At 29.0% G+C, this 26367-nt stretch overlaps 1 protein-coding gene across 2 annotated transcripts in view; it reads right to left on the minus strand.

Moving 5' to 3' along the window:
- The window catches only part of LOC121113815 (uncharacterized), a 140198-nt gene extending 117638 nt beyond the window's left edge, over positions 1-22560 (minus strand). Inside the window, exon 1 of one of the 2 annotated variants that reach the window (XM_040707684.2) lies at positions 22411-22560. The gene's annotated coding sequence lies outside the window, so the exon portion shown is untranslated. The remainder of the gene's footprint in view (positions 1-22410) is intronic. The other variant, XM_040707690.2, reaches the window with a different exon arrangement.
- Between the last annotated feature and the right edge of the window lie 3807 nt (positions 22561-26367).

Here is a 26367-nt window from a genome sequence, read left to right on the forward strand (position 1 = left end):
TGCAGTTCTAGTAAATATTCCGGATGCCGATCTTAAATTTTCCCAGACCAACTAATCCTACAGCAAACTTTCACAAGACGAGCTTTCCAAGATCCAAATACCAGTAATAAATAACAGCACATAAGAATAGGAATCGGAAATGAAACATTATTTTCCCGATGCCGATTCCAGAAAAAGCATCCGATTCTCTGATCCCCCATTCCGATTAATCGCCCCATTAATAATCTATAACCATATATCAACAATAACTTACTAAATCTAATGTGGAATATTAAAAATAATCCGTTTAGATACATTAATCCTGTTGTATCAAAATACATAATATAAAATACATTGAACATTTGAATCTAAAAATTAAGCTATTCATAATTTTTTGTCTTAATTTATACTTTCTAAATAATATAACCATTTATACTTTTTTTAGTTAGATATGGTGATGTTTTAAAAAGTGTGGCATGTAAAAATGTTTGTTATACGAAGATATTTTTGAATAATATTAACATACGTTTATTTAATATATAAAATAAGCTCTTAATTAGAAATTATGATCCAGCATGAGTCACATTCCAAAGGATTATGATGGAATAATATACTTATTAAATGAGGCATCTCTTTTTTTTCTTTTTGGTTGGATTTTATGAATATTTTATAAATATACAATTTTTTATAAATTTATTCATGTCAAATATCAAAAGTTAAGTAATCACATTGTCTTCATGTTAAATCTTATTTCTAAAAAATATGTACTTATTTAAGATTTTTTTTTCATTATTTTTGTTACTGTGGCTTTTATCATTGTAATAATATCTTATCGGTTAACTCTTTATAACATTCATTGTAAGAAGCAAAAAACAATTTTTATGTTCAGATGGAATATTTTTATTCTAAAGTAGACAAATGTTGTCAGGAATGTATTATATACTTCTTGATATAATGAATTAATATTTACATAAGTATTGAATTATCAAAAATATATTTAATGTTTAAAATGAACCTTCAATTTTTAATAAAAGTTATTTGATCTTAAAGTATTTGCAGATATCCTAACTAAGAGCAAATATGTCAAGAAATTGGACCTAGATAATAAGAAAAAATTAATTTTACGGAAAATTTATATAAGTTAAGTCACAAAACCTCACTAACAATTTATTTTATTAGATTCCCGTCTTTTTCAATGAGTCTGCATATACCTATATATTTTCGGATTAGTACTTACAGATGAACGCATACCTATTAAGCAAATAAAAAAATGATATCGATTTGTAACAATGGAATATTCAAATATAATTTAAAACAATGGATTGTTCATTGATTTCATTTTGATCACGATTTACGTATAAAACATTTACAGCAATACTAATTTATTTAAGGAAATCAATAACCAGTTAATTGGTCATGATTCATGAATTTTTAAATAAAGCTTCTGATATGAATATTCATTTTGTTCCATTCATTTTAATTTATAACAATTAATCATTTAATTTGTTCAATACATATTTGTTGGACATCTTTTTTAAGTATCTTATACTCAATTATACATAGACTACTTACAATATATTATCGTATTCAACGAATTTCTAGGTTGTCTGTTTATTTGACTCAAAATATCTGGGACATCGTGTGGCTCGGAATATATTTTTATTTTGCTCCATGAAGGTCTAAAAATGTCCTTTCAAGTCAGTTCCTCTGTTGTAGTTTGACGCACAACAGGAAATAAACAAATATTTTAGTTGGTGGAAAATAACTGAATTTATATAAAAAATAAATTATAAAACTTATAAAGTCTAAAGTAAATCCTAGCTTTTGTAATCAAATCTGATAAAAATCACTCTTTTATACATCCACCAGCTCTTTCTCTTTAATACATAAAATACATGCAACAAAAATGTCAGCTATGTAAAAGCTTCTAAATGGTTTGCTCCAAAGCTACAACCTAAATAGTGAAACAAAGACCACATGATAAAAAAAATTCCAAATATGTTTTTCTTAAATAAAACTTTTTGTTTTCTAGGAGGCTGAAGATGCCATGAATATAATTAAATAACTGACTTCGCAAACCCATGAGTTGAATCTTTTCACAGGGCTTAAACTAACTAATAAAAAAATATACTGCATGATGGTGCAACAACCTTGAGCCCATTTCATATTAGGTTAAGTAAAAAGTTCTTAGGGTTTTCACTCGATGTCTTTAGTGAGCTAAATTTCACAATTAATATATTGCATCAAAAAAAAAAAGGTTACAGTATGCTTACAGGTTAAGCATACATTTAAAAAAAGTTCATATACAGCTTTGTATTTGGTGAAGCCTGTTGTGTGCTTCAGCGTTCCAAACAAAAAAAAATTGATACATTCTCCAATTTCACCACGACCGAGGTGAAAAAATAGAGTATTTGGGCAAAAAAAATTATGCTCTTTATTGACCCAATACAGTATAGAATGCAAGAGCAATGTGGCAGTCTATAGATTTCGTGCATGTAATATGGACATTGAAAATGTAGATACAACAATGGAAATAGTCAAGTTGGACCGGCACGTGAGCAGTTATTCCTTTGCCAGGAACTTAATATTAGCCAGAAACCCGTTTGGAACCATCTAAATTGGATAATTTTAACTTTGCTAATTCATTGTCTAAATAAAGCGAAAAAACACTCTGACCTTTTTACTTCAGCAATTATAATTGAAATAAAGAAAAACTACAGTGAATAGTATTTATATAGGAAGTAATTACTAACTCTGCTAGACAGCTAAAATGTCACAAGTTCAAAATAGTTGAATTTGATCTCCTAATTCTAAATATGGTCTTAGTTTTTCTCTTTCATCATCAGGGTGTTCAGTAAAAGGCTATAACATTTTTGGGATTTGTAACTACTCAATACTTATAATAATACTGAAAATTTGAGAAAAAAATTATTAATATGATGTGATGAGCCAGGGAGTACTTTAGTCTCCAGAGCGCTCACTGGATGTGCTTTACCTACACACACACTGATTGCTATGCCTTATCTTAAGTCACATTCATTAACTTTTATATGTACTTCCATTTCTTTTAATTTTTTGATACGATCTCGTTGTTAAAAATAAGTTAATCGATATAAATAAACAACCATTCAGGTTGACATTGCTTTATAAATATAAATGTATTCAATATTACAATTTTATATGGGACTCAAACGTATTTTGAATCACATTACTTACATCTGATACTCCCATTGAATTAGGCACACTGTGAGCTTGCTAACACACAAATACCCTATGCATTTTGTTGTCAGCTGTCGATCCCTCTTCTCCTTTGATACGGCATGGCTATTTCATAATTTATTCATTTTCATAAATACACAAAGTAATAAGTTATTCAATACATATGGTCCGTTTCCAAAAGACCAGGAATACAATTTCTTATTGATCCTTCGTCGTTTATGTAATATATATATTGGCCATTTTATTATTTCTATGAAGAAATTTTGGCTATTTCTTTATAGAAACTACTCTTTTAATCAAACATTTCTATGCAATAGTACAATACAGTATCGAATAAAATACTATGTAGATTTTAATAATATGGGATTTATTTTAAAAACGGCGAAGAAATAATATGACAGTGATAGTCTGCAAGTATATAAGATATAAATAGCAGTTGGTAGGATTGGCTTATTTGGCTAATTACCAGATGATTTTGGGCTTTTTTTAGGGGGGGGGTTGCGTGATACAAAGTGGGATATTGATAAAATAACGTCATTTGGGTATCTTAAAATCAATCTCTTGTAGGGAGGAGAGTTTTAAAAAAGCCAAGAGAATATCCTCAAGGTAATATGTGCATTGTGCCACCTTTTATTTTAGCTTTGGTGTATTCATGTCTGAATAACAGCATTACTGTATAATGTATTGTACATGGTTTGTTAGATATATTTTGGTGCCATGTCAACAGTGAATATTAAGTCTTAGTTTTTAATACAATACGTGAAGATTATCAATCCTTGAAGGAAGTTTGACATTAAGTAATTGGGATTTTTAGTATAGTTAAACATGCAAGAAATTTCTATAATTATGCCTTTATGAACAAAACACATTATAGCTATTTCCTAAAGCAAAGCTCAGTTTGAACTGGGGACTGTTTTTTATTTTTTGTGTTTTTTTTTCATATTTTTGAATTTCATTGATTTTATACTTATTCCTGGGAAATCCCGGAATCTTTTAATGATTTGTAGTTATAAACTAAAAATACATTTCAATTATATGCAGTTTTTCCCACAAAAGTAATTATTTTAATAATTAATTAAATGTTACTTTTAATTCTCTAAAGTCTGGTTGCACGACCTTTCAAACCAAGACAATATTACGTCACTACATTTGACTAGGCTTAAATTTAAGTCTAGTTGTGCAACCGAAACTAAAAGTTATTTAGAGCTAAACAATGCTCGAGTGGTCAATTAGAACACTTTGAATTTTAAACTTGAACAAGATATAATTGATTAATTAACACTTGAATTTCAACAAAATTAATATTATAAATAGATATGTGTGTGAGCTCTCTTAATCATTAAATTATCCCCCGTTAGCAGCAATGATGGTTTCTAAAAGGTGACGAGAGAAATGGCACACGCTTCAGATGTAGTCGTCTGTCATGGCGTCCCAGTACTGGATGACAGTGGCTTTGAAGGCATCAGTGTTTGGATCACAACCACTGAAGGCCTTCACATTGGCATACACACACAAAATGTCGTCGAAGGGGTTGGCATCAGGGACGTGGGGGGGTGGGGGGTAAAAGGGTGAAAATAGAGTTCAAAAGAACTCAATATACTCATTCAAAAGAGTCTTGCAACGGACGAGAAGGGTTCATTTCCTTTTTAAGTACAAAGTAATAACTAGAACGTGTGCTAAAAAAATAACTACACATTTTTTTATTGCTCTCTCTCTAAGAATGGGCTTGTGATAAAAATTCATCCACTGAGAAATTTTATCCGCAGAGTACCCGTTTTTGCCGGAAATGTGCGGGTATTTCTTTATGTTAATGGGTTTAAGTATTAATAGTGATAAAAATCATATATATTTTGTACTTGTTAAAAAAAGAAACTGAAAATCAACATTTTAACCCGAAAAATTCATAGAATGTTTTAAAAAATAGCAGCTTAGCTATCAAGACATTCAGTTACAGTCAACTATGCTGAGAGAGAAGGAAATAAACAAGGATATAGGAAAGAATTACTCCAATGTCGATCCTCAATCTATTCTGAGTCCAACAAGGATTATAGCTCTGCGACAAATCTTCAAAATTAATCTCCATCTTTTATGAGTACACACGAATGCTCTATCAGGTTTTGAATAGGAAGTTCATAACTCAGGAGTTAAAAAATAATTACTAAACCTAAGGAAAAGAAAATTCATTCTTCAAATTAGCAATTCCAAAAAAAATGAACCAGCTATATAATACCCACCATTTCGAGGCCGGTAGCCTGTTTGGCATAATGAGGCCAGATCCCGCCAAAAATCAAATGGTTCAACTTTTATGTGTACTAAAGTGCTTGAGAAAATCATTTTTAAACTTTCGTATTATTTATCATGGGTATCTTCGCTCTTTTGTTACAAATTTGACTTACCCTCTACGTTTCCTACCATTATTTATTTAGAAAATTCTGACAAATTTTAAGTGTAAGTAAATAGGAGTTGCATTTATTGTTATTGATCAGTTGCTGTAGTAACACAGTGTAATAATTAACAACGAAAGTACCTAATAGGTTGAAAATGTAGTTTTCCATTAGTATTTGTACTCCAAAACGATCAATAATACTTTGAAACTCTAGTTTACTAGTCAGATAATGAGTTTTCTGAAATGTTTCAAGTTCTACTAATAGTATAATTCAGTTATAATGATATAATAATTCAAAATAGTATTTTACCTCTAAGGAAGTAAAATATAAAAATTAAAATTCCTATTAAAATTTATTCAGATATTAAAAAAGTTATACACTTTTTAAAATTTGAGAAAATTTGGCTAGGGAGCTCCAAAAAAGTCCCCCTTTTGTATTCTGATGATGTGAAAAATAGTCATTCATATAGAAAAAATATAAAAACTTTTATTTCCAGAAAAGAATTCCTAAAAAAAAAAGGTTTTTATTTTGTTTTTCAATGTAAAGTAAATGAATATTTAGAACGTAAAAAAAATATTTGAACTTATAACAACATGGAGATACTTGATCTACACATTGGGAAATTCAATCGCAAATGTTCGTCTATGAAAAGCAATAGAGGCATTGGTTACCTGATTTTTTTTAAAATCGATATTTTATTACCTCAAACTTTGACTGTATGATACTGGGATATATTTACTCTTTAAAGGGTTTGGAAAAAAACAAATCTTCAATTTTTTTAAGCATAGAAAATAATTATTAAGAAAAATATAAATTGCATAAATTGGGACAGTTATATAATTAAACTTATTTGTAACTATTACTTAGTTTATTAAGTATTTCATTGGTTGGGGAATCTAGGGGGCTCTTTTAAGTTTTTGGTCTGTATACAGGCCTGGGCCTATCTCTAGCATCAAATCTAAAGACTTATAGTAAAAAGAGACAGAAATGGCCACTAGGCAAGATTATAAAGCAATTTAATTTTAATCGGATCTTTTTTCACAGCAATCTATGTAGGTTCTTGATTAGTTATCTATTCAGAAAACCGTTTTGCAAGAAAAATGAAGATCCTCAAAATTGGGCAAGAAGTGAATGTCTTCTCTTCCATCTTTACTTTATCATTTTAATAACAATAAAAGGCACCAAGCTTGGAAGTCGGACTGGAATTTTGACTTTTTCAAATGGTTATACTAATTAACCGCTGAAGATATGCAGAAAATATATCAATCGTTGATCAAGGATTTGTTATTTTGATAAATTTTTGATATTATGATTGACTTTTATGTCACATAAAGGGACGGCGTCCATCTTGGATGGTGTGACATAATTATAAGCATTTCATGATGTGTTTTCAAAACGCATGATGAACTTCTGCGCTTTCTCATTCATCAGTTGCTCAAAAGTACTCATACAAAATGGAAGATCCTCAAAAATACCAATTAATTGTGATGGACATAATTTGAAAAATATCCAAGTAAAAATGGATACTCACAAATAATTATTAAAGATCCTAATATTTCCTGAAATTATACCCGCTGAGGAGATATTACTTGCAAGTACCCGTTTTTGCGGATAATATGAGGATATTTTATTTCATTAGTGTTCCTGATAAGAGTATTATCCTAATCCATGCCAATGGTCAATGCTATGTAGGTCCAGTAAAAAGAGTCATACATGTAAGTCAACCAGACAAGATTATAAACTCTTCCCCCCTTTTACATAATTGGCACCCCGAATTTGGGGTTAATTACTAATAATATATTTATGGAAAAAAGCCTTCAATCATTCCTCCGCATTATAAACATGTCATTACTCATAAGTCATTTGGTAGAGTATAGTCTACATGTTGTAAGTTCGTGATCCAACTCATTCATACATATTTGATTCAATTAATAAATCAGTCAACATTATCATTCCATGAGCGAGGAGGCGCTTTAATACTTAGTTTGTGAGATTATGCAAAACAAAAGGAATGCTAATTATTTATCATTCACAGCATTAATGCCTTAACAATGAGCATATAATAAGATGAGGCTAGAGATAATAATAATTATAATTGTAAGAAGAAAAATTCATTGCAAATCTTAATAATAATTATGTATGAATAAAATTTTTATTTTCTTTATATAAAATGATATGAACTAAAAAATAAAAGAGCAACACAAAATAAAATATGAATAAGATCTGATTTAATTATAAAGAATATTATTTTTTGTTAATAAATATTTTTGCAACGGCGCGTGAAGGTTATACATTTCATATTTTAATGAAGATTTAAGATGATGCTAAAAAATAAGAAAAATGTTGGTGCTTCTAAGGTTACTAACTACTCTGTATCTTCTACATAATATTGTATATATATGTGCTGCGGAGATAAAGTAGGAAGGATTCTTTTGACTTTTAAATTTTATTTCGTGAAGGCTCAACACAACAGACACCTGTCGCAAGAGTTTTTTTTTTCTTTCTTTTAATTGGTCAGATGGAGTTGCAATGAATTAAGTATAAGTACACATTATATTACTACAATTACTTCATCTGACCAAGGGATCTTCTTTGAAGTCTATATAAACAATGTTGTGTCTGGTTTAGGGTTCAGCGGCTCTAACAGTCCCAGTATCGGTTCTTTCATTTCAACAGTTTCAGTCTCAGTTCAGCTTTATCAGTTTTTGCTCTTTTTTATTCAGGATCAAGTGGGTAACAGGCACTTAAAACAAAGGGCTTCGCTAGAAAATTCGGGTATAGGAAATGCTATTAGATACAAACAGGGTCACAGCTACCTTATACGCAGAATACGTAGTGCCTCAAGTTCCAACAGCACCCCGGAAAGCTAAGATTGCTTGACATAATGTTTATCAAAGTGGGGGCCATGAGAGGAGGCTAGGGTGGCACAGGTAGATGGAGAATTTAGGATTGATTTCAGTCTACACATACATAGTACTCATGTTTCGTATAAAGGGTACCTTGGCATAGTAAAGTTTGGGAAACCATGGCTTAAGAAATATTATAGTTATGATATTATAGGACCCATTACAAGATTACTAACGGACCTGGGTTCACAATATACCGTTCCCCTTCCCTCTTTCATTTACACCGTCTGGTGCGTACTTTTCCATATCCATAAGAAGCCCTTAGCTATTTGAAACTCAGATAAAACCCTGTTGATGTAAAAAAAAATCATTGGAAAACGCTGCAATTGTGCATATAAAAAAACTCAGAAAATTGACTTATTGATGAAAGCTAATTCATTTTTTATAATATATGAAAAGAAGTACAAGAGCCGAGATCGATAATCAATATATGGAGGTCTCAACTTTGTCGGTTCCGGTTCTAGCGGTTCAAGAACCAGAACTGCTTGAACCACTAGGGGCAACCTTGAATATACCTAATGTATATTTTCTTCTATAGGAACGACCAGTGTGCGAACCTACCCACATTGAGTTCAAAAGAATAATTTATCCCAATTTGTCCATTACAATAAGTCATTCCATTGAAAGAGTGTTATTCAATCATAAATAGGATTCTAAATCGTAAGCACTTTTGGTATGTTAAAAACAAAATCGAAAATTAACATAGTAAACCTGCTAATTTGATAAATGTTCAAGAAGAAAGCAGCTTAGCTGTCATGCCGTTGTATTAAATTAACTGCAAGCATCTGTGAGAGATAATCGGAAGATGACGGAAATAACTCCTCAGCGTTACTCTACGTCATTCATGAGTACACACACTCCTGGTTACACTTTATACTAAGATATCTTCTCTCCTCCAGAATGAAAGAATAATTATAGGAGCTTTAGCTAATAAAAACAAAAAACTCTTCAAATTGCCAACATCAGCAAAAATCGTACCGTAAAAAATGCTTAGGATTTACAACTCCGTAAAAAAAATAATATAGTTTTTTGTAAACTTTCCACCTAAAAGTCTATCTTTTCCCACTCCAAAATAAAAATAAAATGAAGGGTTTTTTCTTTTTCTTTTTTCCAAAAATAAAATCGACTGAGATTTTAAATGACCTTTTTTCAAAAAAAAAAAAAAGGCAAGCCTTATTTTAATACCTTCTTTAATATATCGTGTCAATTTATAATTATTGATTTTTAGAAAATAATATTTTAATTTTTTTTAATGTACATATGTACAGGGTGGTCCAGACAAAATGCAAACATCTTTAAAGGCACAAACGAATTACATGGGTTAGAACCATATTTTTTCATTATTTGAGAGCTTCATTTAATGACATTCAAATTCAATTAATAAATTAGATTTTTTGAACATTTTGAGTGGATACTAAAAGAAACAGATTCATTGTTCAACACGAAAAAGTATATAGAGGAAATACTTAAAATAAAAATTATATAGAAAAAGGTTTATAGTTTTAAAAACGTCTTCGAAATTTCAGTATCTTATTCGGAAATTAAAAAGGAAAATCGCTAAAATTAAGTTAAATTCAGAAGTAAGCTAAAAAATTTCCCATTTTTTGCATTTATGATTAGAAACTACTTAGTTTTGAGCAACAGCAGAAATATAATACTTTAATTTAAAAGAAAAACTTAATAGTTTTTAAAGGAAACGTAATTTTTTAAAAATTGGTGACCTTTTTCTATAACTTATTTTTTCTCATAACTTTTTTTTTTTTCACGTTTTTCATCTATGTTATATCTTGCAGTTTTTCCTACAAAAATATGTAGAAAAAAGGGCAAAAATTAGGTGGTAGTCTGTTAATTATTTATAAATTATTTAAATTCAACAAATCAAATCTTAAAACAATTATAAGAGGGAAAGAAACAGAAAAATCGATAGCTCACTAACTTAATTATCTTCATGTAAATGAGATAATAACACAGTAATCAACCTTGAAATATTTAGCAGAAATTTATATCAAATGAATATTTCTACTGAAATCAGCCCTTTAGATCAGTTAATCCCATTGAAAACAAATTAACTATCAGTCGTTCGTACATATAATGTGTTCATTTATTTACTTTGTTTTAATCTTCCAGTTATATTTCAAAATCTTTTTTGTAACTAACAGCCCTCATTGAATGTCAGTCTCTTTTTTTTACCATAGGTATGTATCACAGATAGCACTCTAGATAAATGTCCTTCAGTGAAATAAAACCAAGGAAAAATTTTGCATTATAAACTATTAATCAAAAATATAAGGGCGATCCATTAAGCCAATGAAATCTACCATTTTTAGATACATGGTATGAGAGTTAATTCAAGCAATCAATGTTCAGAACTTTATGAGAGGAAAGAAGCAGCCAAATCAACAGATGATCAAAAATTACAGCTGTGCAAGGTAATGTCGTATATCCTGTTGAAAAATGAGTCGGAATATTTAAATTCATCTCACAAATAAATCTTTATAAACAAAATTATTAATTTTTGTTATAAACTATAAACTAATCATTGAACCACGGGTACAAAAATGGCCGTCGCTTAGGGTCATTATACAATAATATATGTACGATGTGCTAAAGTGTCCGCAGCATTATATATCTAATTTTTCTAGGGGGGCTTGAAATTTTTTTTTCTAAATAAATACAAAAATTAAAATTTTTATAAATTTTTTCAAAGATCCATAGCTAAAAAAAAAATTAAATTAAAATTATTAATTTTTTTGGAAAACAAATTTCAAAATCAACAGGTGTTCAAAAAAAATTAAATTTTTTGAAAAATTAAATTTTTTTGAACAAAAAATTAAAAATCTAAAGCTTTTTATAAAAAAATATAAAATTTTGAAATTCTGTTTACAAAAAATTTAATTTTGAAAAAAAAATCAAAAAATGAAATTTAGAATATGAATTTTTTTCCCAAATTGAATAAAAAATCAACTGCTATTCCCAAAAAATTAAGCACTACTCTTCTGCATAATTTGACCAAATGACTTTTTTTTAGTAAATAGCTTTTTCAAAAAAAAAAAAAATTACACCCACCTTTGCGTTAAAAAAATCATTCTCACCAAAATAATATATATTAAACAGCAAAAATTTCTTAATTTGGCTGGAATGGCTACAGCCATTCCAGCCCACGGTCTGCAGACACCCCTGATGTGCTTGTTTATTTATATCAATGTGCGTAGAAAATTGTTTGTACTTTGTTCCAGACGGATAAATATTTTTGTTTATTATTGATATTTGTGTGGGTATATTTTGCAAAGGGGTAATTTATAAGGCTGTTTTTCCTTTTTAGTTACAATCGTACATACATATATATACTTTGTTTGTTTGTTTGAATGATGATGATAGATTGCTTCCAGCCCATAATTATGCAAGCACATTCATTATTGGGTCAAAGCGTCGGGTTCAAATAAATTCATATTAAACATTATCCTTTAAAGTAAAGAGTTTTTTTAAGTTTATATGACACTATAATAATCAATCATTCATTCATTCATTAAAGATCATTTTTAAATGCAAGCAAAGACATTCAAGACAGAGAGTGGACATTTATAAAACTATATATATATACATATGTTATACATTGTAAGCAAACAATTAGTCTATTTTTGCCTAAAGGCAATACCGTGTTAAATGATATGTAACCGTAGATTACTCAAAAATGTGATTTGAGTATTAAAATTAACTTATGAAAGCTAGAGTTATTCAAGGGCGTCTATAGAGCGTGGGCTGGAGAGGCTGTAGCCTTCCACAAAAATAAGGATTTTTGTTTTTTATTCAAAATGAAAAAAAAATTACGCGAAAAAAGGGGTCAATTTTATTTTTGTCATAGATTTATTTCTTTAAAAAAAGGTGTCATTAAATTATGCAACAGAACAAAAACTAAAACATATGAAATTTTTCGAAAAATTTAATTTTTTGTGAATAGCTATGAATTTTCGAATTATTTTCCCAAAAAATTTAATTTTCTGTGAATAGATATGGATTTTAGAATTTTTGGAAAAAAATTTAAGTTAATTGTGAATAGCAGTAGATTTTTGGAAAAAAAAAAGTTTTTTTAATTTCTATAAAGTTTTGAATTTTGTTGACAAAACAATTAATTTTCAAATTTTTTCCTGAAAAAATCCAAAAATCAAACAAAATATATATAATCCTGTAGGCACCCCTGTTTTTACAATACCAGTATTTTCACTTCGGTTCCCGTAGAAAATTGGTGTAGGTACTTTGATACTTTTTTGACCAAGAATTTAAAAAAAAAATAGACAATTAAGATGCACTTATAGAAAAAATTGAAAGAACTTTTATTTTAGGGGTGATATTTGGAAAAATAAACAAATTGTCTTTCTTCTTTATCTATAAACAATAATTTTGTTTGTGAGAATGGGACATAGAAATTTGAGTTGCCATTTTTTATGACGTCATGGCGTTTAAAATTGTTATACTCACAATACCATTTAATATATTACCGTTTCAAATGCGTAATTAGATTGATACGCTACACTACCGGTATAAATAATAATAATAATACGAACTAGTTACACAGGTCAAGGATCTTAAGTCTAAATTATATACATACACTTGTTTAAATATAAGTGACGAATGTATATAAATGTTTTATACCTCTTAATCTGTAAATGTATGAAAATTTAATGAAATGCTTGTTCATAAACATACTTTCCTTATATGTTACTTCGTTACTGATGTACATTACTAATATTTTTATTGATCCATTAAGCTTACGAATAAATTCTTAGAATTATGAACTTTTAAATGAAAAACAAATAGTAGACAAATGGTTGTTATAGGTAAATAGGTAGTATTTTTTGTTCTCTTGTCTATGTTCCTGGTACATTTTTAGCCCAAGTGCTTGAGAAAATAGTTGATCTAATAATAAATTGTCACGAATCTAACGATATTGCTTACTTAGACTAAATGTAATAACGAATTTATGATCGGAACACATTATATATGAATAGGATCAAGGAAATAAACTTTTTTTTTAAATAAATAATAAAATATTGAACGTCCATAGTAGCATTATTTTATTTTTTTCATAAGATATAACATACGAAGTGTGTTGAAAAAGTAAGGTGACTTTTTAAATTTCGCTGGCAAAGTATATTTGGTATACTATTTTTTTTTTAATTTAGTACATTCGAAAAAAAAACATTTATTGTTTATTACATGTATTTCGTGTGTCCGGTGATTTTTTGCTATGGAAAAAACATGGATCAAAGAATTTCCATTGTGTTTTGGGTAATAAAATGAAATTAATTGCTCCAAAACACTTGAAATGTTGACAGTGGCATACGGTGAAAATAATTATAAGAGGTACAAACTCTTCCAAGATGGCCGGTAAGATGCCAATGACGACCCTCGCTCTGGACGCCCAAGCACTTTGAAAACGTGAAGCAGTGAAGAATTTTCTTTTTTTTTGGAAAATAGTTGATTGACAATCAGAGAAGTTGCTGATTATACTGATGTATCGATTGGCTTGTGCCATGAAATTTTTTCGGATGTTTTGTGCATGAGTGTCAGAGAAGTTTGTTCCGAAACTGCTTAATTTTGACAAGGAGAATCGTAGCAATATTGCTAATGAGCTGTTGACTGACGTCAATGATGATCCTGATTTGCTCAAAAGGGGCATAATGGTGACAAATCAAGGGTACATGGGTATGATATCGAAACCAAAGTCCCAAAACTGAAGGGACATATAAGAGGACGTAGAGTAAAAAATTGATCAACACACAAAATATTTCTAACCATTATGTCTGCCAAAACCAAACTTAATATATTATATTGCTAAATCAATAAAAATATGTTCTTTTTTGAATTTACCAACATAGAAAAATAAAAAAATCTAGCAGACCAAATGTACTTTGTCTCATGCCTAAATAGTTCGAAAAAAAATTATTGCACGAGCTAACCGATAGGTCAATATCCTCAGCAACCTTATTTGATAGAAATTTTATTTACTGCTTCAACATTTTTATCTGTTGTTGACTTGGTTGGTTGTCCAGAGCAAGGCCTGTCATATGCATGTTCCCGGTCATCTTGGAAGAGTTTGTACCACTTGTAAACTCTTTTTTTACACAGAACAGTTTTACCGTATTCCATTGTCAACATTTCAAGTGTTTTGTAGCACTTAATGTTACACAAAATTTGATGCAAAATCTTTTGATCCATGTTTTTCACAAGCAAACAATTGCAGAACACGCAAAATACTTCTACCCGTTATGCCTCTCTCAAATAAACTAAACATATTATATAGATGAAACAGTAAATATATGTTCGTGGCAAGTGTACCAACTTAAAAAAAAAAAAAACGACCATACCAAATGTACGTTGCCCGCGAAATTTGAAAAGTCATCTTATTATTTGAGCACACCTCCTATACATGGTTTTTCCCCTATTTGAGGGAGAAGGGAATTTATGGGATATTGTATATTAAATGTACGAAGAATTTGTAAATTTATATTTATACATAAATACCTTTTTACACTTATGATGTAAGTTGTAACATGATACTCTGACTTTAAATGTTTCAAACAAAGTATATGTACGTTATAAGTACAAATATATGACAAAACTACGTGTTTGTTGATTTTTTATTGTACGAATCATAACTCTTATAAATTAAACTTTTAACGGGAAGTCCTTTGGTAGCAAATGCCTAAATGGTTCCCAAGTTATTGAATGACTGATTGAAAACTGTAAGTATAATCCTAACAATAAAGCCGAATGCAGTACGTATCATATTTGATAACTGTGTTTTTGAATCCCAATTTAAGCAATTTGACAGTTTTTGAGATGAAAAAATTCATTGATGCATTTACAAAAATATAACCAATGGATCATTAAACATAAAAATTACAAATGCTTTACTTATGAACTTTTAATGTTGCAGACGTATTGTGTCATCTAAAAAGTGCTAAAACTACGTGTTTACAAATCTAATTTTAAAACTATTATAGGGAGATGATCATTCATTTTTTGTATAAATATCAGCAGTCAGTTAGTTATTCTGTATAAAAAATTATAAATTTCTAACTATCAACTTTTGATTTTGACCGATTTTCAAAAAAAAAACCCATTTTTCTTCTTAGAAGAAGATAAAGATAATATTTTCTAACAACACATTAACCTAGTTGGTGTTATATGCTTATGAAACTGACAAAACCTATTTGTGTTGATCAAGTAAGGTCTAAAAATAAAACTGTTGAAGAGTCTCCATGCATAGAAAATAATGTAAATTATCTTCCTCTAGGCCCAAGTTTGCTCTCTGATGTCCATCTGGGATAGGAGCGCTATTATCTCGATCCTTTTTTGTGCTGTCTGCTCATGGTGGCGACTAAGACAATTTTTTTCGTAGAAATCGACAGCTAATTATTTGTTCTACAATATTGCTTATCGGAGCTGTGTAAAAAAATGACTCTTAACCCCTCAAAATTTGCATAATAGAGATAAGTAAATAATAATGGTTGGCGCGATATACAGACTAGTATTCTTTCAGTTCGTATTGAACAACAGTGTTTCGATCAATTTCGTTCTGTTGTAGTGAATGTGAATGATGTGCCACCACACATTGACAGGTTTATGACATGTTATTCAGTTGTAGCATCGCCCATGAGCTGAACATTGACTATAAAACCATTTTGAGCCATTTGCAGAGTACAAGATAAAAAAAACACGAATATGAATCGTGATTCATCAAGACATCGCGAGGCCACAGATATCTTTGATGACTCACTAGAAGCTCCAGGAGCTCGGATGTGAAGTTCTTATACATATATCCTACAGTCCAGACCTACCACCAAGTGCCTACTACCGCTTCCTGTCTATTCTCAATAGACTGAACTGTACAAATTTGGCCTCAATAGAGGCCTGTGAAAATTGATTGTCTGAGTGTTTTGTCAATGACAAGGGACAAGGGCTTCTACGAGAAGGGCATTTTGAAGTTGGATTCTCGTTGGCTTAAATCGGATGATTGTAGCACTTTTTACAAACCATTGAAGTAAAGCGAAAAATACGAAATTTATTTTCCCCAGCCTAAATATTAAACTACACATTTCAAGAATCGGTTAAAAATCAAATGAACACAAGAGATAAACTCATTAAAATCCAGGTTGACTCTTATAAATAATCTCTTTTATCCATATCCGGGGAAATTTTTCATTAATGGATATATAACATAATTAATTGTTGTTTGGGTATTATGTACATACATGAATCTTTGTTCCAAATCAAATTTTGTTCACTCACTCAGAGTGAACAAAGGAGAACAAAAATATGTACTAATAATAATAATATATACATCAACAAAAAAAAAACTATACTCACACTTCGTTAATCACTCCTTAGGTACTTGAGTTGTATGACAATGAAATCATCTTACGAAACATAGGTACATAAAAAATAAATTAGGAAGTAAGCACGACGTTACCTCACATACATATATATTTACAGTGTATTTTTTTGTCAGCTGTTGATTTTTCTGTTTCTTGTTTTCTTTATCAGGGTTCTGAAGGTTGATTGTTTCAACTCGAATTACCTCTTCTAAGCCGTAAATCGTTCTCAATAATAATAATTACACAGTTGTAGAAATGGACTAACTGCTATATACTAGGTAATTGATTTTGAGCTTTTTCTCCATGTTTCTTTTTTGAGGAAAGATTGCGAGATACAATGAATGTAACAACGTGCAAGGTCTATGTACTCGTATATAAAAAAATAATAATAGCATCCAAGTATCATAAAAATGCTATAATTATTTACTCATGAGTGATGAATCAACTCTGATTTTTTTTTAATATCAAATGTGTATACCTTATACTTCATATATAATATATGTACCTATTCTGTACAATATATGTATACAAAGGTTGTAAATTGTATACCCATATGATTAGAAAGAAAATGTATCATTTGAGTAACAAATTGGCTATAAATAATGAAGTCATGACTTCTACGTCCTTCATCATGTTATTCGTTTGCTTCTATGTGTATTCAACCTAGTTATATAATAATGGATAATTTTTACTGATGTCATATATTTAAACAAAAGTAAGATCATTTTGTGTAATGCGAGTTGATATATATTGATAATAAAAGAGAGAAATTAACCCACAAAAATATGGAATAAACTTCATCAAATTCCATTGAATGCAAAAAACAGACACTGGCTGAATATAACTTCATGTAAGGGAAACAGTGATATTTGAATTAAATTGAATTGCCCATTAGGTTTTGAAAATGTTTTGATTAATTTTTATTTAGACCCATTAGAGCAAAGAAAATTTTAGTACTTGGAGATAGGTATCTGACTCTTGCAAATATAACAGTTAATTTACTGTCTACACTATGTAAATAAATATCTGTAGTGATATAATAAGATATTTTGAAGGCAACACTATGTTATATGTAAAAATAAATGGAAACATTTCCTTCAAAATATTAAGAAAACTTAATCTAATGTCTACATAAATGGAAAAAAACACCCTAAACTGTTATATATGAATATAGAAGCAAGGATGTTATTCTTTTTTAATTGATCATATATGATTATTTCAAAATGGCCGACTTTTACAATGATGACGTCACATAAAAATGTTATATTATAAGCTTATAAAATGTACGTTTTTTCCATAGAATAATGCATTAGCAGGAAATATCTAAAAGTTTAAGTATATGTATCTTTACACACATGCCATGCATGCTACAATAAAAGCCTTTAAAATGTAATTTTCTTTTGTTGAGCTAATAAATTGTTTACTTCAATAAGAGTGCCTAAAATTCGTATCAATAAGGCATTTATATGTAAATCACTTTTTTTTTCCTTTCTTGAAAGGGATTCTTATCTATACTTTTTATCTATATATTATATGCTTTAAATTAAGGCATATGTTCAGTGTATTTATATATATATGCACATTGATTACCCACTCTTTGATGGAGGTATATAAATTGTTATAAAAGTTCAAATGAATCTATTATATAATATAGGGATGAAAATAAAACCTTTAATTGATGGAGGGGAATGACGTCATAATCTACTCAGAGAGGGGTTAACTCATTTATATACATATACTAGGGTAATAGAGGGTCGTAACCCCACCAAATCCATGCTTCTATATAATGGAGATATACTTACATAAGTAATTGTTGTCAAATTAATAAATAGAGACTGCATGTCCTACCTATATTGTGTGGGTTTTGTTCTTATATTTATGGGTCTATGGATTGGGCCTTAAAGTTTTAAAAAATGATTTACATATCTTAGGCTTTACTATAGATAATTAATAGGACTAGTGTTGTTAGACGTAATATAGTGATATCGGGGTAATGGCGCATTTAAAAGGGTACTATACTAAATTGATATTAAAACTGATACTTACACCTCCATTACGTCATTCAAAAAATTACCAACAAAGACGAAACATCTCAAATTTCTAAGCCCCTCCCCCTCTCCAAACAATTGTTTTCTTAAAAAAAACCAATGAAAATTGTATTTAATAAAAAAAAGGTCATCAAATTTTTGAGCAAGCCCTATCCAAACAAAAATCCTGGAGGGTAATCAAGTACACGTTAACTGCCCATTTTTGTATTATATTGTTAGGCAAAAATGTATCGAAAATTACCGAAATATCAATACCAATTTTAGTACGGGAATCAAAACGAAAATATTGGTTTTATGACAATAAAAGATTGTTAGGAAGTTTGTCTGGATTTAGAAGAAACTGTATTAGCTAATATTCAATAATGATACAACTGTCAATCCTTCAATTAACGTGGATCCTTTCATTCTCACTCCTTTTCTCTAGAAGATCCTCAAGAAAATATCTATAAGAATATATTGTATACCTTAATATTATAAAAGAGGACAATTCCTTTAAATGTGCGACAACAACATTCGAGTGGCCATCTCAGGGCTGAGTCAAAAATACTTATCATTGAACGATTTGTCTTTTCGTTTTCTTAGTTTTGACTTCCAAAGTTGTAACTATTGACCATAAACGAATTGACATTTTTTCAGCCTAGTTTATAATATGTACTTGAAAATTTGTTACCCCTCTTGTTGTGATTAAAAAACCCTTTGGTCTAGGGCATATTCAATTGATGGATCTTGAGATCTTGATCTGGAGGAAATGAAAAAATCTTCTAAAACTTACACAAGATAAAAAAATATATTAGTCAATTAAATTTCAAATATATTTTGTCCTGCGACTACAATAACATTAAGATAGTTCACCCTGGTCTACGGTTCAGTGTGAAAATTGTTAAGCATCAATAAGGAAGGAATCTCCTTATTCAAGGAGATTTCATAAGAATCCATAACCCATTAACGACTTTCAACGTATTCAACATTATTCATCTTGATGGAAATGGAATATTTTAGGGTTCAAGCCTTGTGGTTACTATATGATCATGTCAATTAAAGCTAAAAACATATTTATATATCCTTTTTCACTTAATTAAATAAGATATGATATGTGCCTGCCTACCTCCTTAACGGAGGGAAAGATTAGAACGTTTTGAACTTCCTCCTTATTCATTACTAATGAATTCGGCTAAGTATTGTATACATAACAAATGAATATTGTTCACAGACCCATGTCAAAAGAGATACCTCCAAAGACTTAATGATGTTTTTTTATTGCTTTATGGGTAAAAAACCTTATGGTTTTCCGCCAAGGAATCGATTTGAACACATGTAATTACATTTTCATCTTTGAAACTCATTTAACGACAAAATCCAATCGAACAAAACTCTGGTTTACTCAAATACAATAATATTATCATTATTTCAAACTGTGAAGGATTAGAATCACTTGCCATATTGAGATTGAAGTATTTTTAGATCGAGAGCAGCTCAATTCCCCACATATGTACATATTATAATTAATTAAAGAGTTAATATAATAACTTTATATAGTCGTAATTCCATATTCGGGACAATGAACAGCGATCAGCAATAAAAAAAAGTCATAATAAATAAAAATTTAATATTTACTTCATAAATTAAATCAAGTTGATTTTAAGGAATACACGTTTAATGGATGGATAAAAAACCCTTGATATTTATAATAATTGGAAATACATATGTTTGCTTGCTTAAAGTATGCTTTGGACTTAGTATCATTTGTAACTTTAGAGATACAATTAATCTCATAATAATAATGAACTTTAAACAATTTAATCTGCGTTTGTAATTAATGAATTAGTCAATAGTTTATTACATTACATTTCCATAAAATAGAATAAGTTGCATTAGCGGAAGTTTTTAATATCTATGATGAGCTCGTTCATTTGTGTTTTCAACCTCACGATTTGTGGAAACAATATTCATTTTGGTCTCTTTCAAAAAGAGATTACCTCTTTTAAATAATATGTACATATTTTCTTTTATGGTCTACTCTATATAATTTTCTTCTGTGGATACGATCTCTTCCATTGCCCCCAAATTCTTCTTTTCTTCATATGCATATTTAAATTATACATATTTATGATGAGTTAATGAATTTCAAAAAATCATTTAGATGAAGATAAAACACGCAATAATAGAGCTACTGAAAGATTTTTCCTGGCTCCACTGCTATGAAAATATTGATAAATACAAAAATGCTATCTACGTTTCTATGTACATCCACTTTAAAGCCTATGATCATAAAATCCAGGGTGTGGTGATGGCATAAAAAAAATTTGAGGGGTTCCTGTGGAGAACTTAAATGAATATGTATTTATAAATATATACCTATACACATAATATTCAATTCCATTTTCGGAAAATTAGATACCTTCACTGTTATTGTTTATTTATCCTGGCATTCTAAATATTATATCAAAAATAAAATAACTAATTTTAACGTTTTGTTCTCATTCTATAAAAACTAACCCATAGACAAACATCTCTATATTAATAAAATTCGTGTAGGTATGCATCACAGTTGCCTTTTTGAGGCTAAACTAAACAAAAATAATGAGCCTATCATCCTCAATTTTTGCAAGTGAATACTTGACTGCGTCTCACATAATCTGTTCAATTAAAATTTCCCAACTTTTTCTCACAATAAACCAATTGAAATACATATATTGTTTCTTTGAACCTTTTTATATTTCTTTAATTAAGGATTAACAAATGTACTAAATTAAGAATGAAATAGCGGATAATTATAAATATATTGAATCTCCCTTTTTAGATCCAAATAACCCCAAAAGGTTATTTTAGGGTAAAATATATTCTAAAACTGAAAAAATAATCTTTTGTTGTTACATGTTAAAATTTTATATATACTTTGTTTCTATCAAAACTTGATTTGAGATCTTTTATGTCCACAAAATGGGACATCAAAATTAATAAGTTAACTTAAAATCATATGATTTCATTCTAGTGATGTCATCTATGTACCAGGTAAGGAACTTTTTAGTCAACCTAATATTATATATATTATGTACAAGTCGTGATGTCTAAACATGCTACAACTTCACTAAAAAATTGTACAAGTTGCAGTTTCTTTCTCTTAAAATATATTATTTATTTATATCATAGACTATTCCGATTATAAACTATTAATTGAAAATTACTTGGTTATTATGTGTCCATGAATAATGTAACTGGGGGCATTTGAACTGTATAATGTGTCACAAAATACTTATCAGATAATAACTTTCATTAACAAAGTTATAAATGGCATCATTAACATTTATCAATTATCCATGGAACATTCAATTATTGTATTATCTACATCCAAAGAACTCTCAATCCTTCATTAAATATTATTCATCTCACTTTATGTTACAACTTGTCCAATTCGCTTATACAAGTTACAACTACTACACAACAAATACATAAAATCCTTAAACACCTTAACTTTAATGAATGAAGGACTCACCGCTGTCAAAAGTATGTATAGGTATGATGGTTTGTAAAAAAAAAATTGTTATTTATAGGTGCAAAACACGAATATCACTTGTTTTTTTAGTAAAGTTATTTTTGTATTTTCTTTTTAATATTTCACAAATTTAGTTTCTTAAAAAAACTTTTCAACTTTGCGTTTGCTCCCGAGGAGATTGGAATTTTATATGTTTCAAATGTCTTTACTGTTGATTTTATTTCCCCGCCGGAAAACGTTCTACGTGAAATGCGTACGATAGGCAATTCCTGTCGTAGTGGTGTTCCTCTCCATTCGACATCTATGTATTTCTAAAAGAATAAAGATACTAGGCTCATTCCCTCATGATGGTGGTAACCAACCAAATATAATAAGAGTAATAGATATAATGATACTTGCATCTGTTGACTCCAGACTAATTATGCTAAAGATAAAAGTACATATTTATTTTTGAAGGTTCTATGTATATACTTAGAATCACTTCTTGTTATTATCCTTATTAGAAGAAGAGATGTCATAAGGTTCAAGGAGTTTGTGGAAAAGAGTTATTGTACATATAGCTTAAGTATAGCTGTACTCGTAAATATGGGTACATACCGATATAGCATCCATGTATTTATTTGCTCAGATATATGTTAGTTGCTTCTTTGAGAAATCAAGACGAAGCTTCAACTTCATCATGAAATTAAGATCCCTTGGCATAGAGTACATTTTGTATGTATTTGTATTAGGACTCGAACAGTGAGCTAATTAAATAGGCCAATATTAGGAAGTATTAGGACTCGAACAGTGAGCTAATTAAATAGACCGATATTAGGAAGTATTAGATTAACCAGTAATTACCAAAGGTTGCCGATTCTTACTGACATTTTATTTCCTTAAAAACATGATGTAATTCTTTAATATAAAAAAACAAAATCAACATTTTTCCCCATTTATTAATTTCTTAACCATTCTAAACCCAAATGTTATTTCATACCTAACACGTTCCCCACGGATTACGTATATATTTATGAGGCAAGCAAATAAAATATGGACGACTAATATATTTGTCTGAATCAAATTAATGAATATACTTGGAAGACGAATAAATTCGTCTTCCGTACTGAAAGTTACCATATAGGAGGAATGGCGAATAAATCCGTTAGCATAAAAAACAAATTAGATTAATAAAAATCAATACTTTTATTAGGCTCTAAAATCTGACTGGTTATTTTGTAGTTTTAATAATTTAAGAACCCAGTATACAAATGTTAAAAAGATTACCGTTTAAGTAAAAGAGAGAGAGATTTGAAAGAAGGACAAAATTGGCAAGCCTTAATAATGAATGAATCTTATCTTCGATTTTTTACTTAAAGTAATGATTTATTACCCATAGAGGCAAACTTTGTGTTGCAATCTTTTTTCTTAAAAAAAAAAAATAAGCCATAACAGTGCGGTGTTACCTCACTAACACAAAAATACCCCATGTACTTTGTAGTCTGCTGTCGATTCCTTCCTATGACTTGATACGTCATGGCTATTTTATAATTTATTATTTTTACAAAATAGAATTAAGAATAAAAATTGGTAAATAAACGAAGTAATAAGTTATGAATACTTTTGCTTCGTTTCCAAAATTATAAGAATATAATTCCTTATTGATCCCTCGTCCCATATATATATATATTGGCCATCTTATGAAGAAATTTTGGCTATCATATAGAAATACAGATGTATAGCTTCGCTTTTGATGAAATATTTTAATACAGTATCGAATAAAATACAATGTAGGATTTTAATATTATGAAATATATATATATTTAATTAAATTTAAAAATTGTAGAGAAATCATATGATAATGATAGTCTGGGAGTACTTAAGAAGTTAAATAATAATTGGAATGATTGAATAATTTGGTTGACTACCAGATACATAATTTTTTTTTTTATAGGAAGGTTGCTTATTCTTAGTTTGAGTACTATGTGTATTAAATATTCCCTAGCTTGAAAAAAATAATAACATTTTATTTTCCATTCCTTCTTTTATTTTCTGATTGCATCATATAAAATATCGGAGCAAATGAGAAAATTTCTAAAAAAACTATCCATACCGATACGATGCAGAGAATTAATATTTTGCCCAATGTATCACCCCATGTATAATTTTGAGCTTCTTTACATTATAAATTTGATTAAAAATCGTATCGAAGACCCTTGCATTTGGGATTGTAGTTGGTAAACTAATTACTTGATGGCTGCAAATCATAGCTATTAAACTATGCAACTAAACTTTTTGAGCCTTTTTTTTTAGTTGTTATGTTAAAAAAAAAATAGTTGCCCTTGAACATATATGTGACCTTAAATATATCAACCTTTATATTCTCTGATTTTATAAAAAATGTATCAGAACAAATTAAAACCAATATTTGACACTAAATAAAAAGATTAGAGTGGAATGTGTCGATGGGCTTTTTAATTTTTATGGGGATCAATATGCAGCTAATTTCCGTTATTTTTGTTGTAATACATATCATTTGAATCATTGATTATTTTGTTATCGTTAATATATTTTTAACAAAATTCACTCATTGAAGATAAACTTGAGATATTTTAACGCTTAGTACGAAGAGATCAGTTGCAACAAGTGCTTTAATTTTTCTCACATTGTTAAATTTGATATATTCATACTTCAAAGTAACCCTGTTTGTTGGATAGTAAGAATGAATTTATATAATCTATATTTAATGTTGATCAGTGATCTATAATATAAATCGTATTCAGTCTTAATCTACTATAATAGGTACATTGAAAGTTAAAATTCAACACCATGAAAGGTCTAATTATTTAGTTTTATTTTCTTAATTTATAATTCAAACTTGAGTTTTTCATGTGTTGCAATCTACAGTGGCAATTACAACATTTGGCGGGTCATATTCAAATTGAATGAATGGAAAAATTAGTGACTAGTAAAAATTTTTAATAGAGTTAATCAATAGCAGTTGATATATTGTATTAAATTTTGGCAACAGGGAATTGAGCAAGAAAAAAAAATTGTTGCAACTTTTCCTGATCTCTCTAATAAAAAAATATAACCCGCTTTTAGAAACCGAACGGTTTTAAGCATTGAAAAAATATTTATTTCTAATATTTTTTCCATGTGAAAAAATGTATTTTCAAAAATATTATGTATCAAGGATGTCCAACCTTTTGATATAATGGGCTGCAAAAGCTATTGAATTAAATTTCATGAAAAATGTCTACATAAAACAAAACTATTAAATACAAATTTATTTCAACTTTAAGTCTAATACTAAAAAAGGTCAATCTGGTAACTCAGTTAGAGTCTCAGAAAATCCAAAATGACTGCAAATTTTTTCAATGTGTGCACGTTTTATCCGCGTTCTACATTTTTTGATGATATTATGACAATTTTGATAAAAAAATATGACTTGAAGTGTGAATGAGTAGTTAGGCGGTCTCCAATGTGGCCCGGTGGCAACGGGTTGGACAACCCTGATCTAAATATTTAATCAGTTAGAATATAGTTAAGTAGATCAAAATTAGGTTACTAAGCAACTGTTATCAGCACTTATTATACAAATATTCTGAAATAAAATTTAATTTCATATTAGAGCTTTACGTATAATAATGGTTCAAAATAAGAAATATATACTTAAAAGTTATGAATACATTGAAGACACTTACATTTTTTTTTTTTTATTATTTTTTTTTTTTTTGCAGGCCTGGAGTTTTAGTGTGAATGAAATCCACATTAAATCAAAGACAATGAGAACACACTAACTAAAAAGGAAATTAAGCTATGAAATATTATCGAATATAAATTATGTATGTTTTAAGTTTAATGTCAATATACTTGTATTATTTGTTTCAAGGCCTGAAATTTGCAATTAAAAGATTGCATACAATGTTCCTCCTCAAATTTCAATTTCCTTTTCATCGTAGTAGCAAATTTAAT

Source organism: Lepeophtheirus salmonis, chromosome 1 (genome assembly GCF_016086655.4).
Source record: "Lepeophtheirus salmonis chromosome 1, UVic_Lsal_1.4, whole genome shotgun sequence".
Taxonomy (NCBI): Eukaryota; Metazoa; Arthropoda; class Copepoda; order Siphonostomatoida; family Caligidae; genus Lepeophtheirus; species Lepeophtheirus salmonis.